This window comes from Olea europaea, chromosome 8, assembly GCF_002742605.1.
Source record: "Olea europaea var. sylvestris chromosome 8, O_europaea_v1, whole genome shotgun sequence".
NCBI lineage: Eukaryota > Viridiplantae > Streptophyta > Magnoliopsida > Lamiales > Oleaceae > Olea > Olea europaea.
Genome location: NC_036244.1, coordinates 19,626,226 through 19,643,767, shown reverse-complemented (window position 1 = coordinate 19,643,767; position 17,542 = coordinate 19,626,226). Strand labels below are relative to the sequence as shown.

The 17,542-nt window shown below is 36.2% G+C and overlaps 1 long non-coding RNA gene across 30 annotated transcripts in view; it reads left to right on the top strand.

Moving 5' to 3' along the window:
• Positions 1-8,446: 8,446 nt before the first annotated feature.
• Positions 8,447-17,542, top strand: part of LOC111399121 — a 12,884-nt gene continuing 3,788 nt past the window's right edge. For 4 of the 30 annotated variants that reach the window (XR_002703542.1, XR_002703537.1, XR_002703535.1 and 1 more), the window contains exons 1-8: positions 8,447-9,351; positions 9,619-10,005; positions 11,296-11,346; positions 11,477-11,552; positions 11,672-11,694; positions 11,823-12,747; positions 12,854-13,080; positions 13,251-15,782. This is a non-coding gene — a long non-coding RNA (uncharacterized LOC111399121). Of the gene's footprint in view, positions 9,352-9,618; positions 10,006-10,763; positions 10,929-10,999; positions 11,054-11,295; positions 11,347-11,476; positions 11,553-11,671; positions 12,748-12,832; positions 13,081-13,250; positions 15,783-17,542 lie in introns of all 30 variants that reach the window. The other 26 variants (XR_002703561.1, XR_002703562.1, XR_002703553.1 and 23 more) reach the window with 26 other exon arrangements.

The window sequence follows — 17,542 nt, the reverse complement described above, 5'->3', positions numbered from 1 at the left end:
TGGAGCCCCCTAAATCCGTCCCTACTTCTAATTTAAAACAAAAAAAAAAAAAAAAAGGAAAAAAAAAAAAAAAAAAATTTACAAAAAAAAAATTTTTTTTAAAAAAAAAAAAAAAAAAAGGTTTTTGGTCTTGGAGCCCCCTAAATCCGTCCCTACTCCTAATTTAAAACATAACAATAAAATAATGAACAAATATATTAGAATTCTACTTCTAATGAATTTTAGAAAATGTAAGAATTAAGATTATTCATTTCTGAGATGTCAAAGGTTTGATTACTGTGATTTGCATTTCCATGAGAGCAAAAACTACTACCACAACGTAAATCCAAACGTTGAAGTAGAATTCTGTAAATTTTAAATTGAATAGAATAATCACTTTACCAAATATTTACTCTAGGGCCAACACTAATCAATTTCATAAAAAGTTTTAAATTACTAACAAACTAATAGAAAAACTACTGGAGTGAAACAAACATAAATAGATAAACATCTCAATTCATTTAAAGAAAGAATAAACCCACGTCTTCATTGAATACTTTTCTAATTCTATAATTACTAATAATCTATTTCATAAAAAATCCACAAATTAGTAAGCAAAAAGTACCAGAACTGTACCATCAGGGGTAGCAGAAATGAGACTATTCCCCTCCATATCACACATCAAGTGATCATCTACATAAGTCGTTGAGTTTGATTGTTTGAATTTGATTATTGAATTTGGAATACACAAGAAATTATAATTTTATTAATGAAATGAATTTTATACAATTTTAGACATGCACCAAAAATACTAACCAAACACATTAAGACACCTCACTATGACCAATAATAATATTTTATTCACTCAACTACTTCAACAATTTCTCTCTCTCACGCACACTACTTCTATCTACTTGTATCTTCCACTAATTTTTCCTTTCTCTCACTATATTCAACAATTTCTCTCTCTCAGGCACACCAAAAATTCTTCCACTAATTTTTCCTTGTTTTTTGTTTCTCTCACTATATTTCCATAGTCAGTCTCCGTCTCTCCTCACATTCTTTCCTGATGTCCTGCTCTCCACTCATTCTTCTCTCCACACACGTTCTTCACACACTTTCCACTTAAATAAAAAAAATACAGCAAAACACACACACACACACACACAGAGATAGAAATGCAAGGTCGGTGGCTGATGGGTCTACAATTCTATTATGACGGTGGAGGTGGTTGCATCAATTCTAGAACCATCCTTCAATGGCAGTGGACTTTGTTTCCAACAAGGAATGATTTCCTGAATATTCAACTTCCCAGCAGCCATAGATGAGCTGGAGAGGAAAATGATTTCTTCATTCAATTTACTTTCTTTATTTAATTAAAAAAAATGCCAAGGAAACGAGGCCCCCTTCAGCTTTTGGCTTGAGGCGCAGGCCTCATCCGCCTCGCCTTAGGACCGACCATGCCTCCCATTCCCATTTGACATGAAAGAAAGCCCTAATCTCCTCTCCTCTCAGCCATATACTGTACATAAATGGTGGCGCCATCGTCATACTCCACCGGATCAACAATGGTGCCACCAAGATGGTGGCTCCAGCTAGATTGGCGCCCCTACCTCCGGAGTCTGGACTGGACTCTTGTCACTGACGGTGCCACTGCCGCAACGTCTTCTTCTATTTCTTCAGGAAGTGCTCCACCGCCTGCCGAATCTAAGTAATTTGTACGCAATTTCATCATGCATTTGCAATTAAGATTTAAGACAATTTTCGACTAAGATTTTCTTCTCTAGTCCGTCGATTGTTTGTGTGGTTATTTTAATGAAATTGAGGTTGTGTTAAGAAAATCACTCAAATTGACAATCAATTTCTATTTATAATTAATATATTTTGTGGAAATTTCAAAAAAATAAAAAAGAAAGAAAAAAGAAAAAAAACAGCCATCAGTTTTCAGTATTCGCCCTTTCTTTTCTTGATTCTACGTTTTTATTACTCTTTTTTGACTTTTTGGGGAAAAATGATGAAAATTTCAACTTTGTGCAAACGCGGGCAGCATCAACAATTGAAATCCGGTAATGCCGTGGTAATATTTTCTTGGCTGGAAGATGTCTTGAGGTATCTAAATACAGAAAGGTATCCTATAAGCCTATGAACTGTCATTGTTAGGAATTAGGATTTACTAGATAATTATATCTTCACAGTTTATTCAGAAGAATTTGAATCCATAGCTGTTCTCGTGCCTTTAATTATTTTCTCGAGAAAAGAATAGAAATTCTATGCAAATTAATTTGACCAGATCAGAAATAACTATTTAGCACTTTCTACAAAAATTCCAATTGCAAGGCAGTCACTAGAGATGAGAATATCTAAGGGTAATTGGCACAAAACGTCCTTACCTTTCAAGTCTATTGTGGAAAACGTCCCTACCTTTCATTTTTTGGCATTTTTGCCCTCATTTCAACCTTTCTTTGCGCTGGACGTCCTTCCGTCCATATTCCGTCAGTTTTTCCGTTAATTAAAGGGTAATTGGCACAAAACGTCCCTACCTTTCAAGTCTATTGTGGAAAACGTCCCTACCTTTCATTTTTTTGCATTTTTGCCCTTATTTCAACCTTTGCGCTGGACGTCCTTCTGTCCATATTTCGTCAGTTTTTTCGTTAATTAAATACAAAAATACCTTTTTCTTTCCATAAACAAGGGTAAAATTGTCCTCACCCACTTTACCCCTTTTTCCCGCCATCAACTTAGTCCATAAGTAACAGTAGCAGTAACATGAATCTGAAAATACTTTAAATGATTAAGTTCAATAAAGAAAAAATATCGTGAACACATTATATTTCACAATTCCACAACTACTGTTGCTGTCATCTTGTGTCACTGGAAAATTTTAGAAAGACGTATTAAATGGGTAGTCAATTTATAATAAGCCAAAACATGGAGAAGGGAGAACTAATCTTGAGGGCATAAGACAAGCAGGAGATATTCAATATTTATACCCAATATAAGAAACCTCCCAATAAAAATGATTACGGTAGAATTGATGAAGAAAAATCACCTGATCAACGAAGCTGTCAGAATAGAAAACCAAATTTTGGGAAACTTCTTGGTAGAGACGAGAATGGAAAAATCAAAATCTGGAGAGCAAAAAAGGGCTACATAAATGAAAAATAGACAAAATGCAATGACAAAATAACTTGGTTCGAGCCACCATAATAAATCAACGGCACAAGTCAAGCTAATGACTTAAAAGAAGCGCTACTTGGGACGCAACCTAAACTTATTTCTTTATTTTTTTTTTAAATTATAGGATAGTTTAGTTTATTTATTACTTTATTTAGGAGTCATCACCCATATCCCTTCTGCCCATAAGCCCTTGAATTTATTGTTGGTTATTTTGATTGTTTGAGTTAAGTAACCCTTATTCCATTTATTTAATTTGTGAAATTTGATTTTTTAGGAACATGAAGTTGTGTAACACTCCAACCAACATAGACCCAAAGACAACATGATAAAGAAGATTAACCAGTCGTCACATATACACACCTCACACATTCAACGAAAAAATCTGGGGAGTATCTTCTTCCTTTTCTTCCTTACCTTTTATATGCTTATTTATACTATATGACATTGAGAACAATGTCAGTTTTAAGTTTGGGAGTAAAACAACTTTGTGTTTTCGTTTTTCATATGTTTTTATGTTTTTGTGTGTTTGTTAAAAAAAAAATTGAAAATTTTAAAGGATTTAAAAAAAAATTGAAAAAAATCTCTTTTGTTTAGTTGTGTGCTTGTGTGGGTTAGACAGCTGGCAAACAAAGATTATTTAATTTGAGATTTGGTGTTGATTTATGAACTGTAGATATGATGCATGCTAGACTAATTGAAGTTTAACTTTGCAAAATTTGATACTACAAGCGCACTAGAATTGAGTTTGACATTGTGATTAAATGAGTTGTTTCTTGCTTTTGATAGGTTGATCTAGTTGGACATAGAGGCTTTACCTAAACCATAATAAATTATCTATCCTTAGACCAAATTTAGCACAATTTAGTGGTGGTTTTACAGTTGTAGGAAGATGCGGATGTGAATGTGGATTTCATGTGTGAAAACTTATGCGTGGATTGTAATAGACTAACATGATAAAACTCAGTGAAAGTCATAAATTAGAGGTCGGTTTGTTTGAATAAGTGTGTGATAAGGGGCATTGCACTAATCAAGGCATATACATTTGAAAATTTTAAACTTATCTCTGAAGCCTTTATGACTCGAGTGATTAAGTCTATAAAGGTATCTTAAAACCTGGTACCCTAAAGTCATTTGACTTGGGAGTCATCGGCCTAAAGCTCGTTATAAAGGTCATTTAGAAAGCAATGAGAGATGAAGTTGTACTTGAAAAAAATTTGATCTCTTTGAAGCATTTTTTACTCGGGTTAGTAAGTCTGTAAGGGTGTTTAAAACCTGGTGCTCTAAAATCATCTAACTTGGGAGTCATCGGCCTAAAACCTGCTACAGGGGTCATCTAAAAAATTTAATGGAGGAAAAAAACTTGTGATAAACAAAAAAAAGCAAGTACATGAAAAGAACAAAATCACTAAATATCTTGGTTAAGCCCTAACACTTATATGAGAAAATTTGACCTTTGATGCAAGATAATTAGCTAGTTGAGTCTTGGGGTCGAAAAAATCAAATAATTGGAGAATCCTTGTTCACTGAAGTGCTGACTTGCAACTAGTAACGTCCACTTAAACTCGAGAGGGTGAGGATAGTAATGAAATATTCAACCTTAGGTTACATGCTGGGAAAGAGTGAAAAGGAATAAGTTTGGGGGTGTATAAATCTTACAAGTAATGAAATAACATATATGACCATTAAGGGTCAGGAATTGGAATAACTTGTGTCCAGCCAACCCACTAGCATGACTTTCCCACACTATAAAGTCTCGCACTAAAGTCCTTAGGATGCACAACTTATTGGATCTAAAAAGATAGCCTTCCTCCAAACGGAACCCATCAATGGTATCCAACTCCCCATTTTGCAAAGCAAGAAAAATGTCTCTGAACTCAGGACATAACTCATACTCTTCCTTAAGTATTTCAAACCCTAGAACCTTAACACTCATGACGGACAACAAGAAGATGCGACGGCTTAAAGCGTCAGCAGCTCGATTTTCGACACCCTTTTTATGCTTTAAGACAAAAGAATATGCTTGCAAATATTCGATCCAGCGGCCATGCCTAGAATTCAATCGTCTCTGGGAATTAAGGAAACGAAGGGCCTCATGGTCCAAAAAGAGGACAAATTCATAGGGTAATAAGTAATGACGCCAATAGCGCAAGGCTTGTACAACTGCGTACAACTCCTTGCCATAAGTCGAGTATCGTTGCTTAGCATCATTTAATTTCTCACTAAAATAAGCAATAGGATAGCATTTTTGACTCAAGACTCCACCTATTCCTACCCCTAATGCATCACATTCGACTTCAAAAACTTTGCAAAAATCTGGGAGTCGCATGACAGGAGCCTCTGTCATTCGCCTTTTGATTAACTGAAAGGCCTTAGCCGCTTCTTGTGTCCAATGAAATTCTCCTCTCTTCATACACTTTGTGATAGGATCCATGATCGTACTAAATACTTTGATGAAACGACGATAAAAGGTAGCTAAACCATGAAAACTCCTAACATCATGTATATTCTTGGGATCGGGCCACTCAACAATTGCCCGAATCTTTGTAGGATCAGCAGATACTCCCGTAGTGGAAACAACAAATCAGAGAAACACAATTGTATCTGTGAAGAAAGAACATTTCTTTACATTGGCATACAAGCTTGTTGCACGCAATGTAGAGCAAACTTGTGTGAGATGCTCTCGATGTTGTTCCCTTGTTTTGCTGTACACGAGGATGTTATCAAAGTATACAACAATGAATTTGCCCATGAAAGGCCGAAGGGCCTGTGTCATCACCCTCATAAAAGTACTTGGAGCATTGGTTAGTTCAGAAGGCATTACCAACCACTCTTACAGTTTATCTTTCGTTCCAAATGTAGTTTTCCACTCGTCTCCTGGGCGGATCCGAATCTGATGATGATACCCATTCTTCAAATCGATTTTGGAAAAGATTGTAGCACCGGCCATCATATCTAGCATATCATCAAGTTAAGGGATGGGAAAACGATACTTGACAGTTATTTTATTGATAGCGCGACTATTAACGCACATCCTCCAAGAACCATCCTTTTTAGGTGTCAGAAGGGCGGGAACTGCACAAGGGCTTAAGCTTTCACAGATGAAAGCCTTTGTGAAGGATCTCACCCACTTGTTTCTGGAGCTCGACATGTTTAGCAGGATTCATTCTATAGTGAGGCAAGTTTAGGAGAGACGAACCTGGAACCAAATCTATAACATGTTGAATATCCCGTAAGGGAGGCAATAGAATAGGGAGGTCGTCAGGAAATACATCCTTAAATTCCTAAAGGAGTGATTGGGCTTCAGTAAGGGTTGCTATTAGGGAATCGAACGGGACTTCCATAACAATCACAGCAAATATGATTGAATCATTTACGATTGTCCGTTCAAATTCTGTAGGGCTAATCACATGTAATCATTTCCTCTCGACAATTTTTTTTGGCTTGGTGTAAGTCAACAAATTTTGGTGGTAAAGGATTAAGGTGAATTTTCTTTCCATTAAATATAAAAGAACATGAATTTGATCGCCCATGGATAGTTACATCCAGATCGAACAACCAAGGTCGATCAAGAATGACATGTTCAACATCCATAGGGATGACGTCACGCCATATATGAGCCTTATACTGAAGGAACTAGATAGGCACTAGACAACGCTCTTTCACAACTATAGAAGAAGTGTCAACCCAAGAGACGCTATATGGTTGGGGGTGCGGGACTGACTTCAATCCAAGACGGGATATTGTGGTCACAGAGACCGCGTTACTACAGCTCCCATTGTCAACAATAATCTTACAACCCTTATTGTTGATCTTGATGTAAGTATGAAAAATGGCATGACGGCGCCAATCATCGACATCCTTAGGTTGGGTAAGGGTACAACGTACAACACTCAACCGAGATGTGTCGGGGGCTAGATAAGTAGGACCTAGACCTACAGGAAGGGTATGAAGGCAACCTAAGAAGGTATCCTCATTATTACCCAAATCGTCAAGCTCTTCAAAGTTAGGCTCATAGACTTGATCTTCTAAAGGCTCATCAACGACATCCTTTCGCTCATCAATAACTAAGGCTCGGCTCAGACATCTAGAGGAGATATGGATGAAGCCCTTACAATTAAAGCATTGCAAACGAGAAGAGGTTCTTGAAGTTTTCGGAGCTTTACCTTTATTGTCTAAAGCAGGGAGTGCGTTAGACGGTGGGGGTCCAAGAAGAGATTTGGTGGGAGGAGGTGGTGCCGATGAGATGGATGGACGATTATCACTACGCCTTCCATACGGAGTCTTAGTAATCGACACGTAATCTCGAACTAATGAATAAGCGTGATCAAGAGTGGTGACACCTCGAAGGACAAGCTCACGCCGAAGATCATCTCTTAGGCCTTGTCTGAACCTACTTAAAGTCATAGTTTCATCCTCAACGATGTGGCATTGCATTCGAAACTCATCAAATTGAGTAACATAGTCAGTCATCGGATGGTTTCCTTGTGTGAGGGTATTTCACTGGTCCAACAAGTTGCTCCTATAAGAGTGGAGTAAATACTTCTCTTGAAGGCGGCGCTTCATTTCCTCCCATCCTCCAACGGGAGGTGCATGACGCCTCTCAAGAAGGTCCTCAATGCTTTCCCAAAAGAGTTGGACAGTACCAGTTAATTTCAAACTGGCAAATTGAACTCGTCGATCCTCTGGTACTCCATACCAAGAAAAGAAGCGATCCATGTCTCTAACCCACCGTGTAAAAACTCTAGGATCTAAACAGCCATCGAAAGTAGGAGCGTCTAATTTGATGTTTCGAAATTAACGCTCCTCATAGCAAGGAGGTGAATGAGTTCCATAAGGGTCATGGTCTCGTTCATGATTGCGCTCATGTTCCCCATTCCTTCGTTCACGACGAACACGCTGTCGACTACCATGTCGATGACGATAGGGTATGTATGAGACGCTTCAGAGTTATCAGCGTCGGTTGAGGGGGAGGTTTGCTCTAGATTGTTCACCCTAACAGCTAATTCTCTACTCTCCTCATGAGTAGTAGTCACCTCGGTTTGGATGGTTGTTAATTGACCTGTAGTTGAGCTAATTGTCTAGTAAGGGCATCAAATTGAGATGGGTCCATGGTCACAGTATTGGAATTTGGTATGACAAAACGACCACTAAGCAAATGCATGCAATGTAACACTAACCTAATGCGATGATTGATGGGATCAATAAACAACTAGTTCAAGAAATGAAAATAACAACTTCAGCATTTAAATTATTTTATTTTATTTTATTTTTTTTACTTTTTTTTTTTTGAAATTATGAAAATTCAAATGTGTCAAGCTGATACTGCTGGTCTATGCAAAATAATAAAGCAGGGGTCAAACACTAGTTAACGACACAATCACGTAAAATAAATGGGAGGAAAGGCGAAAATATGACAAGTCGAAGAGTTAACAAATATAGGGTCTAATCATGTGAGTTTTATGTAAAGACTACAGCACAAAAGGTAATCGATGCAATTCAAGATAAATAGCAATATAACTGAGGATAAATTTAAACAATGACTTTCCTTTCGTTCGTTTGAAGAAGCTGCGTCCAATCAACTAGAATGAAAGAGGCATCTGAAAAATGATGTTAGAAAAATAACTTTTTTTCCCTTTTTTTTTTTATTTTTTTTTTACTTCCTCTTTTCGATTTTTTTTTTTTATCCAAACAAAGTTAACTAAACACTGTACAAACAAACAAGGCATAACCAAGTCTAATTCACAAACTAGGTATATAACACTGTGAGACCCAAACACAGTGAGACAAATCACGTCTGTAGCGTCTAGAATGTCGATTTCCCGGGGGCAATCAGCATCAAACGGAGGTGGGAGTGTATATATGTGCAAGCGACGGGACTCGAGGTGGTGGTGTGGGTGTCGTCTGGCGATGGTGCGACTGCAGCGTGGGTTTTCTGTGGTGTTGTAAATGCCGTCAATGAAATTTCTGTGGGTTTTCGTCGATGATGGAAGAAAGTCGACCGGGGTTAGTCAGAAACAAGGATAAATTTATGGGCTCTGTAGATGACGGTATGTGGGTTGTTAAATTCTGTACCTTGGATTGTGGTTGAAGTATTCAATTACTGGTCATATGTCGTGGGTTACCAGCAGATTGGTGGGGTGTGTGTCTTGATTGTATGTAGTTGGGGTAGTTTTAGAAGTGGATGAAGATGTGGGGGTAAGTGCAGTCGGTTTTTTTTTTTTTTTTTTTTTTTTTTTTTTTTTTTTTTGGGTTCCTCATCACAGTTAACAATATCTTGCATTAATTTGTCAAACACATTTAAATTATCATCGAGATCCTTTGAAGGATCCATTTTAAAGTTAGAGAAACGTTCAAGTAAGTAAAGCTTGTTCGGGGTAAATTTGAACAAATATAGATCTTCTTTTTTTTTTTTTTTTTTTGAAGTTCTTGGGTGTTGAAAGTTGATGGTTGCAATGGGTGAAGGTTACTGTGGCGACAGTTTGGAATCAGATTTGGTGTAATGGGTCTCAAAATATTTGTATAGAAGTCGTTGGCTGCAATTTGGGTGTTAAGTATATATGCAATGGGCTATTGGACTTTTGGAAGTGCTCTGGTTTTGTCGTGTTGAAGATAATGGTGAGAGTTTCGGTTTGTAGTTATAGATATATTGGACAAACAATTACAGTTGCCGCTCTTTCTGATAAATGACCCAGATTTATCTTAATAACTTTACAAAGTTTGCGGAAGAAGAATTCAGCAGCCTACCGGTTGGTTTGGAGAGATGTTAATGCTAGGAATAGTGGGAGTTTAACTGGTATTATTGAACAGCAATTTCCATAACTCATGATTGCAGTTGGCTTGTCGAACCAGGTTTGGCTCTGATACCAAAATCTAATGTAGGATAGTTGAGAATTTTAGAAGTTAAAACATTAGAAGATAATCAAATTGAAATAACCAGCAGAAGAAGACAATTGGAAAAAGAAGAAGCAGACAGAATGAGAGCCGGAGAAGAAGAAGAAAGGGGAAGAAACTAGAGGAGGGAGAAAAACGTTGGTGGCAAACCACAATTCAATTCATTTATCCATCAATTGACTTTTAATCCCAATTACAATAACATAAATAAAAAAATAATAATTTGGGCTTGGGCCAAACCCATATACAAGCCCAATGAGACATAAGCCCAAAATAAATAACTAAAAGATAAAATGGGGATGATGTCCGCGTCAGGAGATCTTCCCTGACATTCCTAAGATTAAGTATGAGGTGAAGAAGTCCACCCAATTTGTTGGATGATTAGAACTTATGTTGTATGCTTGGAGTCCTATATTTTAAACATAATTGATACATCCTATTAGATAGGATTAATCACTTAGCACTATAATGAACAAAATTTAACTTCTTTTTATTCTTTTGACAGTGTCCATTTCTTAAGTCAACCTTAACCTATGGGATATTTCTGTGTTTGTTTTTCAATGTATATGTAGTGTTCTTCTAGCAAGAATCCTCTTTCTTTTAAATGGTATAATGCTGATGATGAGATTCTTGAGAAAAAATAAAGGTGAGATATTTCTTAACCATTTGTGAGAATTTAAATTGATGGGCTTTGATGAATACATTGTCTACCATAGGAGTGGATGTGATTCCATGTTGCATTTTGGCACACATTCCATAGGATGGGAGGTGATCTGTTTGGTGACCTACAGAGATGTAGCCATGGGAAGACGGCGCGAACTCCTTGGCTATGGCCAAGAGAAGAAATAAATATTTTCCTCTGTATTCTAGCAATATTATAGGTGAAGAATGAAGTTTTTAATTTTTATATTCTTTTTTGACGATTAAGTGAGAGCAAATTTTTAGTTTCTAGACAAGCTTGGAGTAGACAAGTGGTGCTTCCATGACAGGGACATTGCTCCTGACGGTAAAAAAGTGAACACATCGTTTTTAGCAAGCTTCCTCTTTGTGCCTTTGACTCAATTGTGAAAAGTGGAAGGCTAGGACAAAGTTTATTTCTTCCTTTCTTATATGCCTAATTAATAAAAAAGTTTTCAAGATACATCTCCTCTCTTAACAGCGACGAATTTACCATTCTGTTTGCATTTTGACTAAACTGTAAAATGTAATACGGTGATGAATTTGATATAATCCAATATCTTGTTGCAGGAAAATAATGCAAACTTGGATGAAGTAGTAGCTCTTACCAGATAACTTCAGGTAATTTTACAGTGATGAGAGGGATAATCGGATAGTGGTGTTCTCTTTCAACATAAAGTTGAGCTAAATTATATTATATGAATAGTTTTCCTTCATATCTGCATATGATTCATCCGTTTGTATCATCAAGGGACAAAGATTCATCCTCCCTGTTGTATAGCTCAATTGTTTCACCATCCCCGGTACATGCATGGATAAGCAACTAGGTAAGTGATATTTCATTGTAAGTTCAATTTAATTGATTTTGGATTTCTCTGGTTCTTCATACTTTATGCTGAATTCTTAAAATGCATCCCTGTTTTGGGTTTATATGTGTACTTTGCAGCACAGGTCAAGAAAACCGCGGAGGTATATCGTTCACTAATTTGGGACATTCCATTTCAAGAGAGAGATGTCTGATTGGACATAGGGGGTTCAACTTTTCAATATCATTACTTCTGATACATATTTGGGGATCAATTTTTTTATGCCTACAGGTTACACACTATCTAGGTGGAGAAAACTATGTTTTTTAGGCTGGTCGAGAGGGTTATCAGACTTTTTTGAACACACATATGGAAAGAGAGCTTAATCATATGGTAAGATTATTGCATGTCTTTTAGTTGCAAGGGTGTGTATCGGCTTATGATTCTAATTTCTTACAACGGATGGCTAATTCTTTATGATTTCTGAAGAAATTAAATTAAAATATTACGACACTAGAGCATATTCAGCCATTTGTTTCTTAATTATTCAATGCATATAACCACAAGAAAACCTTTGCAGTTTTCTTTTCCTTCTTTTAGTAGGACATTGAATTCATGGTATGCTCAATTTTACATAATTAAAAAACACTAGTATTTTCCTTTTTTCCCCCCTTTTCAAGTGCTTTAAACTGGAAATTGTGTATAGAAATACTCTCCTTATAACGCATTTTTCTCATGCTATGTATGACTGGGATGCTGCAACAGCAGCTAACTTCCTACGAAAATATGGTCTCATAGGTAAGACATTTGTTGTGAAATATTCAAAATGCAGTTTGTATCTCTTATTTTCAAGTTAGGTCCTTATATATTCTCAAATCGAGCATCCAAGTTCGCTTTTCTGAAGGTTTCTGTTTCTCATTTTAGTTAGCTCGCCACCACCTATGAATTATATTCATCTATCGAACTATATGGTGGATGGGTGGGTGTTTCTTCTGGCCAATTGATGGAAAAGGAAAGTTTTAAAAGAAAAACACAGAGAGAGAGAGAGAGAGAGAGAGAGGGGTACTATGCTTAAAATTTATGTCAATATTCAATGCTAACTTGGTGCAAATTTTGGGAATGCACTTGATAGCCAAACTGGTGCAATAGATTCAATGCTAAGGAAATGAATTGATACATTTGGACGATAAACTTCCATCAACGGCGGTATAACGAGGTTATTTTCATTTCATTTTTTGAATATTTATGATATTTTCATTGTTATTGCATGTTTTCTAGAAGTATATTTTAATATAGAGCAGATTGTGGTCGGGTTTCTGTAGGCATAGCTGGACTGACAGATATAAGGCACATTTATCGGATAATAGTTGTAGAAGAGAAGGACAGACCTGGAAAGGAAGGTAAGTATTGAATTAAGTGTTTGCCATTAATTATTTCATTTTTTAATTTCTGTGATGAAGAGATTTTGTGGTTTTAATTCCTGTTTCTTCACCTCCATTTTCCCAATGCATTTGATGAGGCTGATTCAATCTTTTTACAGTTTATTTAGGTAATCGAACCTCTTTTTTTTTTTTTTTTTTTTATTTTTTCTTATTATCATATTCTTCCATTGTAAAGGAAAATAGATTTTTAGCATATTCTTCCATTGTAAAGGAAAATAGTACTATTGTTTTAATAAATTTGATCTAACTTCCAATTCTTTTGTGTAAACTCATATAGGAGGATATGACAAAGAAGAAAAGGCTGCTGGCACTTACGATTTAGTAGCATTAAAACACTGGGGATATACACTATAAGTTTTCCACAGAGTTCTTGAATATTAATGTTTGACCCTCTTGATTTCTTTGCCCTGTCGAGAAAAATACCAAATGAAAGATTTTTTAATTTTAATTTTTTTTTAATGACCATGGGTGTTCACGCCAACTTACGCACACCTTGACTAATCTCACGGGGCTCTAAAGTTTACAACCGGGTACTCACCTCAGTGGTCCTGAGGGGACCCGAACTGGTAATCGTTGGGGAGCAAACCCAAGACCTGATTACTGAGCTACTGCTCAAAGTTTAAATGAAAGATTATTATACATGATAAGTAACATTTTTAGTTTATTATAATCACGTCTCATATAATATCTTCATCGATAGACATCACCAGCATGGAATATGGCAAGCAAGGATTGGAAGAGTTGCTACTAACAAAGATCCTTGCTTGGGAACCTTCAGTATTCTAATGGCTTGTTTGATAAACTAAACTGGACTTGAATACATACATAGTATAAGAGTATCTTAAACTTTTTCTTCTTTTTCGGATTCCATGGACACAAGGAAGCAACAGAAACATACGACATTACAGTCATTAAATTTCGAGGACTAAATGTGGTGACTAATTTCAAAATAAGCAAATATGACGTGAAAAGCATAATGAAAAGCAGTACATTGCCAAGTGGGAGTGTTGCTAAATGTCTCACGGACGTAGAAAATACTGGAATGGCTTTAAATATACGAAGAAGAGCTAATAATGGAAACCCTAATTCACATCAAGCAGATGGACTAAATGGCTACAGTAATAGCTGGCCTAAAACCATAGGATTCCATCAATCGCAGCCATTAAACATGCACTACCCATATGCTCAACAAAGGTACTGTTATGATAAAAAATTGCTTCCTCGTATCTTTGATATGTTTTGTCATCCTTCCTTTCACGGTACTTCCAATAAAAGTTGTGCAATATTTGTTGGAAAAAATTAATTAGCTGCAGTAGTGATCTGAACAATATAATGCAGAAATATAAAACTTATCGTCCGATCGAGTCTCGTGACAGCACGATGTCCTAAAGTGAAATTGTCCGTCAATAATTGCTGCGACCTCCGTGGACAATCACTCCCAGGATACAACGATCTTAAACCACTTGTGCAGCAATCACGAATGGTTTTTCTAGAATTCTCAATTGTACTCCAGAATAAATGTAAAACCCGAATATAAGAAATTCAGAATATGAAAAGGAGGGTTGATGCAAGATGATTTTTCTATTGTCTTTTTGTGTGTATTTTTCCAAAAACGAGATATGGGTTTATATATGCAAGATGGTAGTAACAATCTTCATCATGTTAATGCAGAATTTTAATGACTGAGTAGTGGGTGTTTTAATGGCTGTTAGTGGGTTGTTATAAAAACAAACAGTCATAAAATACTGGTTAGTTTTACCCATTAAAAAAGAAAAAAAATATTTATTTTAGTCAAGAAAGCCCAAGAGCCAAGGCCCCAATCAAGACATTTTAATATCTGCGTGGGGAGTGACTCGAACCCCTGACGTCCCACACAAATGTCATATTTTCCACCACTTTGGCACTTTATCTAATTTGGTTATTTCTTTCACATTTTATATTTATACCATAAATATATAACAGTATTTACATGTACCACTTCCGATTACTACAGTATGCGAATGTAGAATTATAAATATAAATTGTGCATAGCTAAAAATAGCTTAGATCCGTGTTCAGATTGAACTGATGAATTTCATACGGATTAGATTGGCTGTCCTATTTAGATTGAATTTAATATAATGGATCTACTTGAAAATGTTGGCCAGTTTGCTGCCGCCACTAATAAAGAAATCAATACCCACATACCAAATTACGTGAGTTTGCTACCCCAGTTGCTCTGCCAACTCCACAGTATTACAATGTATGTTAAGTTTTTCAACTTTATATTTTACTCATTCTTGTAGTCTTCTTGTGAACATCTTATGGAGAATTCTTAGACATAAGACAGTTGTGTTTATTTGGTAAAATTTAGGCAGATGTTGAGACCGATGAAATATATGCTCAGATGACCCTGCAGCCCCTGACTTCAGTTCCTGTCAGCTTAATTATATGGTTATCAATTTCACTAGCTACAATTAACAAAAAAGTATAGGCCATGGTTAGCTGGTTTGCATCACCACAATTTTATTTGATTTTCTTTTCGTAGAACATGAAATAATTTCTGGTTGTTATATCCTCGCTAGTCGTTATCTTAGATCTGGTGGTGCTTCTGCATCTGTAGAATTCATATATGATACCTCTTTGACTGCCTTACATTCATATCTTGGAGGTATGTATCTTTGATATATGCCTCCTTAAACTTTTATTCAGGGAAAAATATCAGAGCTTTAATTATCCACTTTTTTGTAAGAGGTTGAGAACACTCGCAACAGCCTGGCTTTCTTGGATGGAGGTGCTGTATTGTCCCTTTCTCTGTTCTTTCTTGAAGGTGCTTGCTTAACCTTTTTTTGATTGTAATATGATCTATAATAACCTCAGGGTAGTTTCAACTATATTAGAAAACAAACTAGATATAGTGAGCTTTGTGATGAAACTGCTTGGGGCATAAGCGCGACTGATGAGAAGTGACCCCCTCTAAATTTTATGTCAATGGTTACAACGTGAGACCTTCTCTTCTGCAAATATCATAAATGACCCACTAAACCTTTATTGATTATTTGGATGATGATACTACAACGATATCATTCAACACTGCCACAACTATTGATATTTCGTAATTTCTTTTTTCTTATCTTCATTCTAATTTTCCTCTCATATGACATTTTTGCTTTCTTAAATCCCTACGAAGACAAATTCAGTTGGGACAACGGAAAGTTTGCTACACACTTTGTAGAAAATGAAAGAGTTTTTTTTTTTCCTCTCCTTTTCTTTTCATGTTTTACAAGTTTATACTCCCTTTGCTGGTTGAAGGAGTTAAATCAAGTCTTAGCAATCATGCAAATATTTCGTTTAATCACTTCAATTGTGCATTTCCCTCTTCGTTTTTATGAACTCAACTTACTAATTGTCATCTATATATCATTGTAGTCACTTCGACCAAAATTCACCTTCAATTATGCACATCAGTTGTCTATTCTTATTATACGTGCCTTCAGGTTAGTGAATTAAACAATATTGAGCATGCAAAATATGGCTAATTGGCTAATTGAAGATAATTAAATGTCAACTTGTGTTAGCAAAAATGATATCGAAGCTTATAAGCCTAATGAAGATTTCACATCTGAGGAACAATAACACTTGTATTTTTTAGTGATCTGTTGTCCTGGTATACATAGTCCCCACCCCCACCTAGGGGTGTCAAAAAGGTTCGGTGGCTCGGGCGGCTCGTGGCTCGGCTCGGAAAAAGCCCGAGCCCAAAAAAAAAAAAAAATTTTGAAAAAATTTTTTTTTTACCTGCTGCACGGCAGCTGGCCTGCTGCCGTGCAGCAGGCGTGACCTGCTGCCTAAGGCAGCAGGTTACAGCTGCCGGGTAGGGGGGCAGCCGGGCAGGGCAGCTATATAGCTGCCTTTTTTTTTTTCGTATTAGACTATTAGTAATTTAGTACATTATACTGTTATATTTTTGAAATTCAAATTTGAAATTCAAATTTGAAAAATAATGCGGGTTTTTTTATCTATAAATACGAGATGATTTTTGAAATTTTAAATCACTTTGCTATCGATTTTACTTCGTATTATTTCTATATCATAGATTCAGATTCAAGTTTCAATTTCTTCTTTCTCACTTCTCATATAACAATTAATATATTCAATTTCTTTCGCTTTATCAGTATTTTTTATTATACTAGTTATTATGGATTTTACAAGTGATGAAGTTAATCAGTTTGGCGGTAGTTCGAGTACTCCATCTAACTACGATGCATGTGAAAATGTTCCAATTAATTTGGAGGATATTGAAGAGGAAGAAGTTCAAGTACTCGAGACAAAAAGGCCAAAAAAAGAATCATCGGACTGTTGGCAACATATGACACGAAAAAAAATTGGTGTTCAAAATGGAGTAGATATTTGGAAAGCATGTTGCAATTATTGTGGCAAAGAACTTAGTTGGAAGCCTGGTTCGAGCACAACGCATTTGAATAGACACGTATTGAGGAGTTGCAAAGCAAAACCAGCCGATCTCGACTCGAAACAAACCGAACTAGTGTTTGGCGGTTCTAATTCTACTCTTTCCACTTTTGTATATTCACA